The sequence below is a fragment of the Danio aesculapii genome, chromosome 4 (genome assembly GCF_903798145.1).
Source record: "Danio aesculapii chromosome 4, fDanAes4.1, whole genome shotgun sequence".
NCBI classification, from domain to species: domain Eukaryota; kingdom Metazoa; phylum Chordata; class Actinopteri; order Cypriniformes; family Danionidae; genus Danio; species Danio aesculapii.
Window position 1 is genome coordinate 22989321 of NC_079438.1, and position 17085 is coordinate 23006405.

The window sequence follows — 17085 nt, forward strand, 5'->3', positions numbered from 1 at the left end:
CAATGAATGATGCGCATCCCGTGCTGCAAAAGATACAGTACATGCTTTTAGTCATTGTCACGTGGAACTAAGCTTTGCAGAGCAACAAATGTGTACAACTATAAAGGGGGCGGTATAAGATGCATTAATCGTTTATCTCGATTAATTGTTTTTCATAATCTGTAGAAGTCAAAATCAAAACCAGATTTTCGATTAATTGCACAGCCCTACCCTTTTCGCAGCGCCATACAACAGAATTTCGCATGCTCAAACTCTAGTGTGACCGCAGCTTCGGTGTGGGATGAGATTCAGCAACTCCTCAGACCTTAATAAACACATAAAGACCCACACTGGAGAGAAACCATTCACATACACTCAGTGTGGGAAGAGTTTTAGCTGATCAGCAATCCTTAACAAATACATGAAGATCCACGCTGGTGTGAAAGAGTATATGTGCTTGAGTGTGAGTAGACTTTTATTACAGCTCCAAAATTAAAACTGCACCAGACGATTCACACTGGAGAGACGGTACAAGTGTTCACACTCTGACATGTCTGAATAATGTTTGAAAAGGCTGAGTGACGGTATACTGTTTTCCAACACTCTTACACTGCAGTAGGTGGGGTTGTAAATGTGTCCTCGCGTTTACTGTAAACACGATGGTGGCGGCTGAGAGAAGAACAGTTTCATAATCATCTGGCAAACCACCTCTGCAGCTTGAAATGTCTTTGCAAGTGATTGTACAGGTGCGGATACATCTGTAATTTACTCTCCAGTATATTCATGTAGCTAGTGTTGTTTTGGATGATGTTCTCTGTCTGACTCCCTGAATGAGAAACAAATCACTGGGAAGACGCTGCACATCAAAGAAGGTGGAGCTCCAGGACGGTTAGTTTGCAGTATACCAGGGCCTCAAGTTTAGAAAGCCCATTCAATTGTCCTGTGTTGGATCTTTTATTAGCAAAGTTTCTTTACTTTTAGGTTCAAGATTCTTTCTAGTTTACTACATTTACTTTTCTGAGTAGAATACAAACCTGATGAATATTTTATGATTTAAGCAGAGCAACAGGTATTAAGTTTTACAATATTAATACACTGTGATGATCCCAAGACTCCAGATTGGAGTATGTGGTAAATCCTGATTGGATGCCTGCATTACTTCTCAATGGATTTATAAAAGTTGTTGTGCTAGCTACCCCAGGAAGCTGTGGCTACTCAGGAGTCCTCATGTCAAGACCTGCGATCTCATTGACTCTTTAACCTTATGGTTTTGTTTTGCATTACTTGTATCATGTAGTTAAAGTGTTGTTGTGATTATATCCTAAGTTCTTTATCTTCATTATTATCTCTAGACATTTGTTGGTTGCTTTGATTGATTGTTTTATGAGTGACATTTTATAATAAATAATTTGCATTCAGGCTATTTTGTTGGCTCATCTCTCTTTTATGTTGCGACTCAAACAAGCGGGTCATAACACTTTGTAAAATGTGTCCGGTTGTATCTGAGATCTTGTCCTTTCAGTCATGACCATAGGTGAGTGTAGGAACCTAGACTGAGCGGTAAATTGAGAACATTGCCTTACGTCTCAGCTCCTTCACCATAACAGACAATCACATCAACTGCATAACTGCTGCTGCTGCACTGATCCATCTTTTAATCTCACATTCCATTCCTCATGAAAAAAAAAAAAAATTGCAGATACTCTATTTAGGGTAAGAACTCAATGCCAAACTGCAGTCAAGCTTCATGGTTTCTGACTTAGAGGTGCTGTTTCTTTCCCTGCCATGTCACACTCAGTAGCAAACTGTCTCACTGCATGCTGAAGGTCCATGTCCCGTGAAGCCAAAACGATGTTATATGCAAATGGCAGAAACAGTCCTAGCCTACACCTAAAATTATTTAAGTAAAAATTATTATATTTTAGAGATCAGCCTCAAAAATAACACATTTACAAAATAAAGTGAATAAATAGATGGATGGATAGACATTGTAGTGGTGGAAGGGGTAGTAGTTGCTTGTTCAACTATGAACTAAGATGAAGCTTTCTCAGGAGGGATGGACCAGTGCGCGAGATGTCTCAAACTAAGGCGTAATAATGAAATAAATGCACAGGAAGTCTCAACCCTTTTTTATCAACTGGCTATTGCAATGTACTCCTATGCAACCTTATGCAAATTATCAAACTGTTTTAAATATTGTAAATAAAAATTTACAGGGATATATTGAAGTAGAGAAGTAACTTTAGGAAGGAAATTCATTTTGAGTATGATAGTTAATAGAGCTGTGAACCTACACTGGTCTCACGGTTTAGTTCGGTTACAATTATCATGCAATTGATTAGGTTCAATTCGATATCTCGGTGCATTGACGATGCTTTCCATACACAGTTTTATATTTTCTTCATAGCAGCAATGCTTGTATTAAAATGTATGAATATATTTATATACTATTTGTAATACAATTTTGCCATTTAATATAAACAGTCAGATATATAAACTGTATCTTTAAATAACACAAACATTTATAGCAATTAATTTAAACAAATATAAATATCCCGCTCGCTTTCTGATCCTTGTCTAGTTCTCTTACACCCCTTTGGTTGGTCACACACGCGATTGGCTCTTGCGCGCTGCACTCTTTACAGATGAGTAACACTGATAAGTGGCAGACGGCAGCGGCGATCACAGCTGATCCATCATAGATACAGTGGAGAAAACTCTGTAGGCATGTGCTCATGTCTGAATCCAGAAGTATCGCTGTAAAACAGCCGAGGAGAGAAAAAGTCACGCCAGCAGGTCAAATGGGCCACAGTGAGAGAGAAAGAGAGAGAGAGAGAAAGAAAGAAATGGAGTATTTTATTATCTCAAACGCAGTGAAATAGGGGCTTCTGCTGTGTCAGTGAAAGACTGATCCAGCAAACACACACGCAGTGAAATTGCGCACCGTTTCTGAGTTTTAAGTAGATGGAGCGTTGTAAATACTCGCGCTTGCCTCCCTCGCCATAGCACATATGAGATAAATGACGTCAGTACACAATGGTTATGATTATTACTGAACTGTTACCGAATTGTCAGCGTCTGCATCGCGGTGCACCGAAGAAACAAGTAAATTTGACACCCTTAATAGTTTGTTATTTTGAGTACCTCAGAGCAGTGGTTCTCAATTCTGGTGCTTCACTCGCTTTTGTTAATGGAAGTTGTCTTGGGTTACAGAGGTGACAGACTCTGCTGTGAGTTGATTTGCAGAAGTTTTTTTTGCAGATTCGGTGTAGCATGGAAAGTTCTTTGTGACCTGATTGTGTGATGGTGCAGTGTCCGAGAGCAAGGCAAGAGGGGGCAGAGAGCAGCAGCGAGCATGAGCGAGCTAATGCAAAAAGCCAAGTTTTACTGTTGCAGTAGGTTTTTAAGTAATCTGGTTTGATCCATCCCAAAGGCACTGTCTTCCAATGAGCAGTTGCCATGGAGGGCGGGCCCACGCCCCATACCATTATGCTCAGGGTAAGTCATTAACAGACTGCTTGGTAATGTCATGTGGTCAAATATCTTGTAAGTTCTTTACTATCTTACATCAAATGTTACAAGACAAATACTGTTTCTGATACTTGGTTTTCATTTATTTATTTATTTATTTTGAATTTATGTCTTGGATTTTGTAAATGAATAAGGCTGTACATGGATTAATGTTATTTTTTATTTTTTTATTTTATTACTTTATTTTATTATTTTTGAGACTGAGAATCTTTTATTTGAGAATCTTACATTTAGATTTATTTGGGAATGAGAAGGCATTCCTCCAGCATAGAACAGTCAATGAAAAGGTTTTGGAAAGTGATTTATAGCCTGTGCTCACTCCCAGATTGGAAGCTTCTGGAGGGGGATGTAGGCCTTCAGCAGTAGGTGGAGGTAAGAGGGTGCAGTGCCAGTGATTTGAACTTGATACGAGCCTCGAGCGGTAACCAATGCAGAGAGATAAAGAGAGGAATTACATGGGCTCTCATTGAAGACCAGGTGAGCTGCAGCGTTCTGGAGCATCTGTTGAGGATGAAGGGTGCAGTATGGGAGTCCAGCTAGAAGGGCACTGTCGGGGTCCAGCCTTGAAATGACAAGAATTTGCAGTAAAAGTTGTGCAGCATGATCTGTTAAGAAGAGTCAGATTTTTCTGATGTTGAAAAGTGCAGATCTGAATGATGGAGCTGTGTCCTCTTTGAAGGACAACTGATCATCCAGAATCACCCTTAGATTTCTTACAGAACTACATGGTTTGGATGATCCCAGCTGGATTGAGAAATTGTGTTGAATGTGTGGAGTTGCAGGGTAGGTGATGTAAGCAGATGAGTAAGCAGTTGGTGATGTTTTTTCCAAGCCGATATCCTTCAGGCAGTTTGATGTGAGTTAAAAATTTGGAAATAATTTAGTTGAAAACAACCCTTTGAAGTGTTTTGGCAATAAATAGAAGGAGAGAGACTGGTCTGTATTTTTCATCCAACGAGGTGTTGAGTGATGGTTTTTTGAACAGTGAGGTTACCCAGGCCTGTGTAACCCTGCAGGCCCTACACCACCCAAGCCGTTCTAAGCTTGGATCGAACCGGCGACGTTCCGCATGGCAGTTGCTCTAACAAAAATGCTAAAAACCATGGCTCCTATCATCTGTCACCAGAGCACCTTTAGAGGTCAGAGGAGTGAGGTTTACCTGCACAGCACTTCACTAGCTGGCCACCGTTACACTTAAAGATGTTATATAGGAGTATTATTGTTGTTGTTTTGAGGTTGTAAGCAGAATGGTCTCATACCTTATAACTAGCCAGCGTAGAATTTTCTTGCACTTTATTAGCACGAAAAAAAACTGCTGTTGTTGAGCTGATAGAGCAGCTGCTAATTATTTCACTTTTTGACATCGTTCAGCACCAGAGTAAGAGCTGAAGGCCTGATGTTTTGTTTCATAATGTCTTTTAATATTATATTCCCTCATTACTGCAACTGATCCCTGGCAAATTAAACAGACACATATTCCGCTGACCTCTGTGAAGAAATATTCTTTGCCCCAACGTGACTGAAATTTCCTGCACTCACTGGTGATTTTTCTTTTTCTTGGTTGTGCCATGGCTTGCCAAAACATGATTATCAATTATGTTTCCTTCAGTTTGTTCGGTTCGTTTTACTTCATAACAGGAACTGCTGCCTAATTGAAGGCATTCCATAGCGACACCCGGTGGTTATTTATTGAATTACCTTCCTTTTTGTAAAGCGGGCCAGATTCTATTAATATTTATAAAAAGCCTCGCGGGCCACCACAAAACTGATTGCGGGCCGCAGATGGCCCGCGGGCCATAGTTTGGAGTTTGGACACCCCTGGTCTAATAATTCTAAAACTCAAAATCAGATCCTAAAGACAAAGTTGAAATTCCAATAAATTAAGTCATAACGCCCAAACGGATTTTAAAATCCTATAGGACAAAGTGAAAATCCAATAAAAAAATTCTGAATGTCCATTAGAATGTTACAATCCTAAAGTACAAAGTGGAAATCCTATAAGAAAAATTCTGAATGTACATCAGAATTTCGAAATCCTATAGGACAAAGTGAAAATCTTATAAGAAAAATTCTTAATGCCTATTAGAATTTTAGGAATCCTTTAAGATCCTGTATGATCCTAATGAATAAACTGAAATTCCAATAGGATTTTTTGACAAGGGGTCTGATTTTGTCCACATTTGTCTACTTTTGTTTAGTTTTGTCAAGGTTTGTTTTGTCTGATTTTGGCTACTTTAGTCTGATTTAGTCTACTATTGTCTAGTTTTGTTTTGTCTATTTTTGTCTACTTTTGTTCTGTCTGATTTTATCAATTTTGTCTACTTTTGTCTAGTTTTGTTTAGTTTGTCTAGTTTTGTCTAATTTTGTTTTGTCTGATTTTGTGTATTTTTGTCTAGTTTTCTTGTCTGATTTTGTCTACTTTGTTTTGTTTGATTTTGTCTACTTTTGTTTAGTTTTGTTTTGTCTGATTTTGTCTACTTTTGTCTAGTTTTGTTTTGTTTGATTTTGTACACTATTGTCTACTTTTGTTTAGTTTTGTGTAGTTTTGACTAGTACTGTCTGATTTTGTCTACATTTGTCTAGTTTTGTTAAGTTTTGTCTAATTTAGTTTCGTCTGATTTTGTCCACATTTGTCTAGTTTTGTTTAGTTTTGTCTATTTTTGTTTTGTCTGATTTTATAAGCTTCTGTCTACTTTTGTTTAGTTTGTCTAGTTTTGTTTTGTCTGATTTTGTCTACTTTTTTCTACTTTTGTTTTGTTATGTCTACGTTTGTCTAGTTTTGTTTTGTCTGATTTTTTCTAGTTTTGTTTGGTCTGAATTTGTCTACTTTTGTTTTGTTTGATTTTGTCTACTTTTGTTTAGTTTTGTCTAGTTTTGTTTTGTCTGATTTTGTCTACTTTTGTTTTGTGTGATTTCGTCTACTTTTGTTTGATTTTGTCTACTTTTGTTTAGTTTTGTCTGATTTTGTATACTTTTGTTTTTTTCTGATTTTGTCTACTTTTGCTTAGTTTTGTTTTGTGTGATTTCGTCTACGTTTGTTTAATTTTGAGTTTTTTTGTCTAGTTTTGTTTTGTCTGATTTTGTCTACTTTTGTTGTCTATTTTGTCTAGTTTTGTTTTGTCAGATTTTTTCTACTTTTGTCTAGTTTTGTTTTGTTTGATTATGTCTATTTTTTCTAGTTTTGTTTTGTCTGATTTTGTCAACTTTTGTTTTGTTTGATTTTGTCTACTTTTGTTTAGTTTTGTTTTGTCTGATTTCGTCTACTTTAGTTTTTTCTGATTTTGTGTACTTTCATCTAGTTTTGCTTTGTCTGATTTTGTTTACTTTTGTTTTGTTTGATTTTGTCTACTTTTGTTTTTTTATTTTGTCTTCTTTTGTTCAGTTTTGTTTTGTCTGATTTTGTCTACTTTTGTTGTCTATTTTGTCTAGTTTTGTTTAGTCTGATTTTATCAGCTTCTGTCTACTTTTGTTTAGTTTGTCTAGTTTTGTTTTGTCTGATTTTGTCTACTTTTGTCTAGTTTTGTTTTGTCTGATATTGTCTAGTTTTATATTGTTTGATTTTGTCTACTTTTGTTTAGTTTTGTTTTGGCTAATTTTGTCTAATTTTGTTTTGTCGGATTTTGTGTATTTTTGTCTACTTTTGTTTTTTCTGATTTTGTCTACTTTTTTCTACTTTTGTTTTGTATTGTCTACGTTTTTCTAGTTTTGTATAGATTTGTCTCATTTTGTTTAGTCTTATTTTGTTTACTTTTGTCTAATTTTGTTTTGTCTGATTTTGTCAAGTTTTATTTTGTTTGATTTAGTCAACTTTTGTTTAGTTTTGTATAGTTTTGTTTTGTCTGATTTTGTCTACTTTTGTCTAGTTTTGTTTTGTGTGATTTTGTCTACTTTTGTTTTGTCTGATTTTATCAACTTTTGTCTCGTTTTGTTTGACCTGATTTTGTGTACTTTTGTTTAGTCTGATTTTGTCTACATTTGTCTAGTTTTGTCTAGGTTTGTTTAGTTTTGTTTTCTCTGCTTTTGTCTACTTTTGACTAGTTTTGTCTAGTTTTGTTTTGTCCACTTGTGTCTACTCTTGTCTAGTTTTGTTTTATCTGATTTTGTCTACTTTTGTCTGATTTTGGGTATTTTCGTCTAGTTTTGTTTTGCTTGATTTTATGATTTTATGTACTTTTGGTTAGTTTTTGTAATTAGTTTTTTCTGATTTTGTCTTCTTTTGTTTAGTTTGTGTAGACTTGTTTAGTTTTGTCTAGTTTTGATTTGTCTAATTATGTCTACTTTTGTTTTGTCTGATTTTATCAACTTTTGTCTACCTTTGTCTAGTTTTGTTTAGTTTAGTTGGTAACACTTTATAATAACTAAACACCATGAACCATTTAATAAGCATTAACTATACATTACTAAACATTAGTAAGCAGTTTATAAATGCAGCTACAAATGCTGTATTCTTGACTTACAAGCGCATATATAATGTGCTAACAAATGCGTTAATAATTGCATTTTCATACTTTATTAATGATCAGTTTTTAATTACCTAATGAAGTAGTGCATGATTTACAAACCATTTATTTAAGAGTAATTGGTGGCTTTTAAGATCATTTACAACGCATAAATAAATGATTAACTAATCACTTAATTCTTAGTTAATTGATTTTGTGACCTAATCTAAAGTGAGGACTATTTATGCTTAGTTAATGCTTTATAAATGACAAGTAAATGCTCAGTTACATTATGAGAAAAAGGAAATGAACGAGTGATTCAGAACATAAATATTTATTGCAAGATACAAAAATTACTCATCCCCATATCAATAGAAAAAAAAATAAAACTTTAGCAATGTCAATGTCAAATGAACAAAATAAGCAAGAACATGAATGTGCATTAAAACCTCAAGATGTCAACCAAATAAGTGACATAACTACTTGTACATTCTAGAAATGTCATACAACTGTTTCAAATGAAAACATAAAACATTGGAATCTTAAATAAAAATAGAAAGACATGTAAATAATGTAAACATTGCTGAATATCAGTTTCAGGAGATTAAGCAATTTACAGAACAGTAGATTTAGTAGAACACTGAATTAAAAGAGTGTCAAAATGCAATATGTAAATTTTTATAAAAACAACATCATTTAACAATAAAACATCATAAAACATTTCAGTGTATTTAACTTTTAAAGTGCATGTTGTGAATTAACTATTTTGCACTTAAATGAAAATGTTGTCATAATTACTCACCCACATCTTATTTTAACCCCCTGAGACCTTTAATCAATCTTCAGAACAAAACATTTTGGATAAAATCTGACAGCTCTCTCATCCTCCATAAAGAGCAATGGTCCCGAGACATCCACAAACGAGACCAAACATACTGTCAAAACATTCCATGTGCAATTACAGTTAAACAACTGAAGTGACATGCAATGTTTTGACAAAGTTTTTGGTTCCATTTCTGGACTTTGAGAGTCTTGGGCCATTGCTGTCTAAGAAGGATGAGAGAGCCTCAGATTTTATCTAAATAATTTAAATTTGTGTTCTGAAGATAAATGTAGGTTTCAGGAGATTGAAATGAGGGTGAGTACTTAAAGGCATTGTTCACCAAAAAATAGAAGAACACAAATACTCACTATTTACTCTCCCTCAAGTGGTTCCAAACCTGTAAAGTTCTTCTGTTGAACAAAAAGGAGATGTTCTGAAGAATGCTAAAAACCTGTAACCCTTGACGTCCACGTTACAAAAAATAATTACTACAAACATCAGTGGTTACAAGTTTTCAGTGTGTAGTTATTATAAAGTGTTACCAAATATTCTTTAAAAAAAAAACCTGCAGTACATCATACGTTAATTAGTCTATGCACTGCTGATGTCTGACAAACTTAATAGCAGTTTGGGACGTGGTAAATTCACAATCATGTGAATTATGTAGCGCACATGAAATTCTTTTTCTTGCTGTGACAGCTAAAGCTAAATAAGGAATATAAACTGACTCAGGCAATGGTGTGTATTATTAATATACCTAACTAATATAGAAACAAAATGTATCAAACTGTGACCATCTAAAACATAATTTAACTGAAGTTTCAGGCAAGCTGCTTCCAATTAAAAGCTCCTTCATGTGCTTTGTCTTAAGTTTAAATAAAAATATAAATATAATGTAAATACTGACCATATTTTATAGATGGTTGCATGAAAGATTCATCCTCTGAGAACTCTACTGGAAATTACAACAACGTGTAAGTTTGTATGTGTAATACTGTTAATGTTTATTTGTAAAACATAATTTACATATTGACTGCTGACCTGATTCTAAAAGTCTGTTTTTATGTGCAGATTTACTGACGGATTTTCTTGAAGCAGAAGTGTGTTCCTCCTCAACTTCTGTGACCACTTTAGCAGCTAACAACAATAACAACAATAAACAGTTGACATGTTCAAAACGCTGTACTGACATTTAATTTTAACAACGCATACATTATTGGTTCATGACGACTCACCTGTGTCAGAACTTTGCCGTTTGTGTTCAGAAGAGTGACTGACGGATATTCTTGAAGCAGAAGTGTGTTCCTCCTCATCTAAATATAACGACAATAAACAGTTTGTTTACATGCTTTAGTAATCGAACATCAGAACACAATTTTTAACGACGCAATTTCACAGCATGCGAAAAATGCAGTATTTCCATCGCTCTTCTGCGCTCTCTCTCTGCAGCAGCAGGTGACGCGAACGCTGCACGTGATGGCCCCAGCCACGTCTCATAGCAAAATAATTTGCAACTTTGTTGCATAACAATAATAGGCTAAATAATAAAACTGGATTTAATTAACAAACAAGTTAAATAAAACGATTTGTAAGAATAAAATAACCCAAAAAGAAAATGAAAAAACAATAAAAAATAAATAAATAAGAACTTAAACCAGCTGAAATGTTCTAGAATAAAATGTGTTGCGGTAAAACAAAATTCTTGGTAATTTAAGACTCCTATATAACAGCACTCCCGCAAGATTTTCCCTTGCTTTCACAAAAGTTATTTATGTTTATATCCGTTATTAATAGGCTATTTAAGTTGTAAGGCCTTTTTTCAGTGCACGCGTTGACTGCTTCTTAAAATACACGGAATAGGATAAACGTCTGCCATTTTCTGTTTGTGTATATATATATATATATATATATATATATATATATATATATATAAGATAGATAGATTTTTTTCTGAAAATATACGCATGTCCGTTTATATTACATATATTATTACATGTAATATATTTACTTGTATAGGCTATTAAAATAAATTGTATTAATTTAAACTAGTCTATATAAAAATATATTACAACCTGCAATTTACCATTCGTTTTGGCTTTAACAAATTATTGAACAGAATATTAATAACTAATAAAAAAAACGTTTCATTGAGCTCAGTGAAAAGTTTTGTATGTAGACACAATATTATAAAAATTTAATTACAGCCATTTCTGCAAGTCGGCAATAGCCTATTTAAAATGAAACTATTTCTCTTATCAGAAAACAAACACTCATCAACATTGTGTTAGATTTCAGCCAATACTAATCGGACACTGTTGATGACCACTTTTTAATGATCAGACCCAAAGCCGCGGCGCGATCAACTGAACAAAAAGAAAACGCCTTCACTGCATAGAAACAGGCACGCGCAGGCGCCGAGTCCTCCGTCCGCCTCCCGTCTTTAAAGACCTTAAATGCATACTTGTTTTTTCTGTGCGTATATAAGTTGCATAATTTCATTTGTTTTCATCCGTTTATAATCTGTATTGTGGAAGTCCCGCGGATAACGGCATGAATCCGAAAGTCACTATTAAATCCTGTTCCGCGCCACAGTCTTGTTTTAAATAATTTCGGTCTCAGCGCCTATTTAGCACGAAGAGCGCGGTGATTTGCATTGATTTGAATTATTTCCCAAAATTAAACATCATCCAAATGAAGTAGGTTATTAAGTAAGTAAAAAACATCTGAAAGGTTATTAAATACGTTTAGAAATGGTTCAATAAATGAGCAAATAAGTACACATAACAGTGCATTATATAATTTACTATATATATTTACTATATATAATTTTTTATATTATATGAAGTATGTTGGAATGTTGGGAATGTTGAAGTATAGTAATGAGAAAGACCATTGAAAGTAGTCGCATAAAGTTCAGTATAATATGACAGTATGCTTTTTAGTTTGAAATCATTTAATGCATTTACTGAAAGTCATGCAGAGTGATGGTAGAAATGTCATTATTTAACATTTTAATTTTTTTTTACATTTCAGAACTGAACTCAGCCTCATGTATTAACTGCATTATTTTGATTTGTAGATTGCTTCTTTTGGCCCCTGTTATTCGGATGAGTGCTGGACGAATGCAGCTAAGAAAGCTGTCAACTTCTTCATCCTTTTTTTTTTCTTTCTCTTTTACAATTTCCAAAATTTGGCTTTCAAATTCATCTATATCACCTGTTTTTCTTTTCCTCTTTTTTGATCCAAATGTGCTCTGGCTGCTGGGGGACCTGACTGCTGCTGGCAGACCTAGTTGCTGCTGTTGGCAAACGGCTGGCTGCCGCTGTGGGCCAACTGCTGGCTGCTGCTGTCGGCAAATGGCTGACTGCTGCTGTGGGCCAGCTGCTGGCTGCTGCTGTCGGCAAATGGCTGACTGCTGCTGTGGGCCAGCTGCTGGCTGCTGCTGTCGGCAAACTACTGGCTGCTGCTCCGGCCGACCTGGCTGCAGCTGGGGGACCTGGTTGCTGCTGTGGGCGACCTGCTGGCGGCTGCTAGGGGAGCTGACTGCTACTGCGGGTGACCTATTGGCTGCTGTTCGCTGGGGCGGACCTGGCTGCAGAAGACCTGCTGGCTGCTGGAGCACCTGGGTGCTTTTGGGAATCTGGCTGCAGAGAACCTGCTGGCTGCTTGGGACTTGTCTATAGAGGACCTGGCTGGGGGGGACCAGCTGGCTGTAGAGAACCTTGCTGCTGCTGGGAATGTGGCTGCGAAGGACCTGGCTGCTAGTGGGAATGTGGCTGTGGAGGACCTGGCTGCTGCTGTGGACTTGGGGGCTGCTGCTGTGGACTTGGGGGCTGCTGCTGTGGACTTGGGTGCTGCTGCTGTTGAGGACCTGACTGCTGCTTCCGCTGCTGACGACCTGGCTGCTGCAGAGGAGCTGGCTGTTAGCAATCACGCTGATGGGGATCTGCCTGCTGAGAACCTGACTGCCGGGGAACTGGCTGCTTAGCACCTCACTGTCGAAGACCTACATCATTGAAAAGACCTTAATTTGTCAACAAATGTTTTTATGACATTTACATTGTCAAGTAGCACACACTCCTACACAAGGGAACTTAAACCTGAGAAATATATTTTAAAAAACTCAATAACACCATGAAATTATTTTGGTCATAAGTAAACCTTTTAAAATTAAAGATGCTTTATTATAACATGGAAAAATGTAGTGAACGTATGATTTGATACAGAACTGTCTTCTGACATGTACCTGTCTAGTGATTCCTGGGACCTGAGTGATGACACCAAGGACCTGACTGCTGCTGCCTGTCACAGGGTTCCCATTGCCATGCGAAACCTGCTATTTTAATTTCAAAATATTTGAAAGTATTTCAGTACTTCAACAAATATCTGTAGTGCATATCCTGGTACATATACAATGCATTTCTATTTTTCATAAATCATATTACAAAACAATGAATCACTTGTTGGTGCACCTGCTGGCATGTGCCTGATTGTTGAGTCATCCTCTTCTCTTGTGGGAAATTGGTAGTTGTGGTTCGTTCCACCACAAACACTTCAATAAATCTCATGATGTCAAAAAAACCTCAATTTTTTTCTCTCTCCTCCTTCACTACCACTTCTCTTACTGTCTCTTTCTATCCTTCTCCCCCTCATGTACGTATCTCTGAGGCCACGCCATTTTTTCTTGCAAGTTTCAACTGCAAGATAAAAAAAACATTAGGATCTACATATTAATAAACATACATTTTTATATGCATACAATAATTATATTTATATTAAATATAAGACTATGCAATGTGTGCACGCACATATACAAATATAGTATGTCTTTGTATCTGTCTGTCTGTATGTGTGTGCATGCACACACACATATATAAAAGTTGGCACTATGAAAATTAATATTTTTCTATGTTTCAGTTTAAAATATGTTGGTGCAATTTACCAAAACAGTTTTATCAAACTATTATATCCGTTAAGTGTGGTCACCAAACATCTTTTAGAAACACTCTTGAGTTCTCAAAATATTCTGACATTTGACTCTTTGAAAAAAAAGTGTTACTTTATTCATTCATTGTAGTTTTAAAATGTACCATCTATTCCCGTTTCCACAGAGACCGCGAACCAAGCTGCTTCTTTTTTTATTTGATTTTTATAATCCTTTAGGGAGTTATTGTATAAAATAGGGCGATGGGACACGGATATAATTAGAGCTTCCTCCATTTTTTTTTCTGAACAGAAAGGTCATGCTACGGTTTGTTTTTCTATTGGTCTCACGCACCACCTGAAGCAAATTTGCAGTTCAAAGTTCACCTAGCTTGAACTTTGCCACACAGCGAACTTTGTTGCTAGAGGTCAGATCATCAGATACGGTTGCGGCTGGAACTAAAAGAAATGTACTTAAATTATTTATAAAATTTCCTAATAAATGTATTGTATCACCGTCTACCCCACCCCAACCCTAAACCCAACCGTCACAGTACTGTAAAAAATTTAATTGTTGCTATGCAGTGTCACAGAAATGATCCTATAGTAAAGTGCGTATCTGCAGCTGTATCCTGTCTAGACTTCACGCAGCGAAGTGCGAAAACCCATCGCAGGATCCTGCGTTTCCGGTCTGACGCATTCGCGTGCGTATGAATGGAAGTCTATGGGAGGAAAAGTCAAGTGTGACCGCACCTTAAGTCCTGCACCTCGCTGTATTTGTATACCTGACCAACAAGTGCTCAAAGCATCCGCTTTGTGCACCCATTGGTAAGTGAGGCACTTATGATTAGTGTTATCATTTTAAAGGACTATATTAATGGTTTTGTTTGTGCCTCTCTCTTTAGGATTCTCCCTTTTTCTCTCTTGATCTCTTTCTCTTGATGTCTAATTCGCTTTATTAGCTCTTATTCCTCGCTATTGCCGTGGTTATTGGAGGTCGTCTGGGCGTGTGCTACTGCTGTTATTCCACGCTGCTAATACTAACGCCGGTGTCATTGGCTATCGTTCAGACGCCACCAACGCAGCTGTTTAAAGGGGACTGCCCATTTTGACCCGTGTGCCGCTTTGTGCTCCCTTTCATTTGTTTGTTTAGGATGTATTGATTTGCGTTAACATTTTTGGTGCTCTGCTTTTTTGTTTTGTGAAATTGTTTTTTTGTTTAGTTATGCAGAGCATTTATTTTGTTTGTTATTTAGATTTCTTTTTGAATTATTATTATTATTTTGAGTGTCAATTGTTTTGATTGAGTGTGTGTATATGAGATTGTAATCACAGCTGTAGCTGTCTCAACCAGATCATAGAGTAGGTTTGTTAACCTGATTGACTCCTATATTGATGTTTAGGTTATTTTCTGTTTATTTACTTTAATTTTGATTTATTTCAGGAATTGAGGTTTCTCCCGGTGGATGACTGGTCCTTCCAATTGGTGGTGGTGCTTCTTTCCCGTGTGCTGTGAGACACTGAGTGCTTGATAGTGTAATTCGAGTGCCCTGTGGTGTGCGTTTGTTGGGGTAAAGTCAGTCTGCTTGTATCCAGTCAGTGGGAACCTCAATCCTGTGTATTTTTGATTTTTGTTTATTTATTTTCCTTTTATGAAGTGGGAGTTTCTGATGTGCTTTTAACATGAGTACAACCTTACATTTTATTAAAATAAATATTTTTGTACTTTTGTAATTACTCACGCCTCTGTGCCTTTTTGAGGGGAAACGAACCTGTGTGTCTCTTTCTAATAGAGTTATTTCCCTGGGTCACTCCCAGGGTGGCGTAGTCGGTTATTTTGATTCAAAGATAGTTCTAACTCATATCCATACCCTCGTCACATTTACTTTACCTGTTTCCTTCCAGTCTGTCCAGTGTTCCCGGTGTCCTGTCAGCATTGTGTGTATCGTCAGTCTGTCTTCCCCGCAAGCCCTCTGGTGTGTGCATTCGGTCATCCTCAGTATCTGTCATCACACCTGCCACAGAGGATCATCAGTTCCACCGAACTCCATTCACCTCTCAATAATTATCCATTTATGCTCAACTGTTGTAATAAACATCGTTTATACTTCCCTTGTTTGTCCGTCTGCTTCCGTAACAACGCAAATCAAACGACGGAATTTGCGATCTTAGTTAATGATGGTTTTCGGAAACGCACTCCTGGTCTAATTCTGCAGTAGGCACTGGTCCTCATAGCAAGAAGAGTGGACCAATTAAGCCACAACAACACAAATAGCCTATTAGTGAAGAAGAAATAATAAAATAGGAGCAGCGGGTAAAAGCCAAGCTAACAAGGGGTTTCTTATGGACTAAGAAAAGTTAAACACTTGAAGCAATGTTGTTCTGTTCTGCTGCTGCAATCTACACATAGAAAATTAAATAAAATACCTAAAATATTTTCAACAACATCAACAAATTATTATTATTATTGTTGTTATTATTATTATTGAATCAACTACACATGCATTCTAATTTAAATCAATTCCAACTTAATAATCATAATCGTGGACAAAGTGCTGTAGCATCTGGCAGTTTTTCCATATTTTAGTCTTATTGTATTTTATTGATTTTTACACTGACACTTGCATATGGATACAGTCTTTGTTCATCTGTTAACGCTCTACAAAGCCTAATGTTTAAATGCATTCTAGTTATTAAATGTCTTATTTTAATTGGAAAATAACAACTAATTTAATGTAACACTTCGGTGACTGGAATGTCGCTTGGCCCACCCTTAAAAGTTAGACTCGGGCAGGATACAGCACTGGACAGACATAATCAATATTGGAGGCGAATATATGTAGACACGGGATGTTCTCTAACAGTCTTACCACCCACAAAAAATACTAACATATAAACCAAATGTGATAAATGAAGATGCAATATAGACAGTTAAAACGTTACGAAACTCTGCTAAATAAATTGATTATAGAAGAGCATGTCTTGCAAAAACTTGCACATTGGCCTGTTCCTATATTCTGCCATCTTGTGGCCCATATAGAAAGGAACACAATTAGGTTATGTCGAAATAATGACTTAATTAAGTTATTTCGACATAATTAAGTAATTATTTCGACATAATTATGACGTTTTAACGATATTATGTCGTTATAACGACATAAGACCACCAAGACTGCTTTTTTTTTTCACCTTGCGGTTCAAGATATTATGTTGTTATAATGACATAATATCTCGTTATAACGACATAAGTTTTCTTTTTTTTTCCTCACCACCAAGACTGCTTTTTTTTTCCACCTTGCGGTTCAGGGCTTCCGTAAGTACACCCAAATTTATGTTAGAGAAAATATTTTTAAAAAGCCAAAATATATTAGCTATATTCACTAAGAAATG

General features: G+C 36.1%; 1 pseudogene; it reads left to right on the forward strand.

Annotated features, from left to right (window-relative positions):
• Nucleotides 1–17085, forward strand: part of LOC130222303 (zinc finger protein 208-like) — a 758572-nt pseudogene that overhangs the window by 607858 nt on the left and 133629 nt on the right.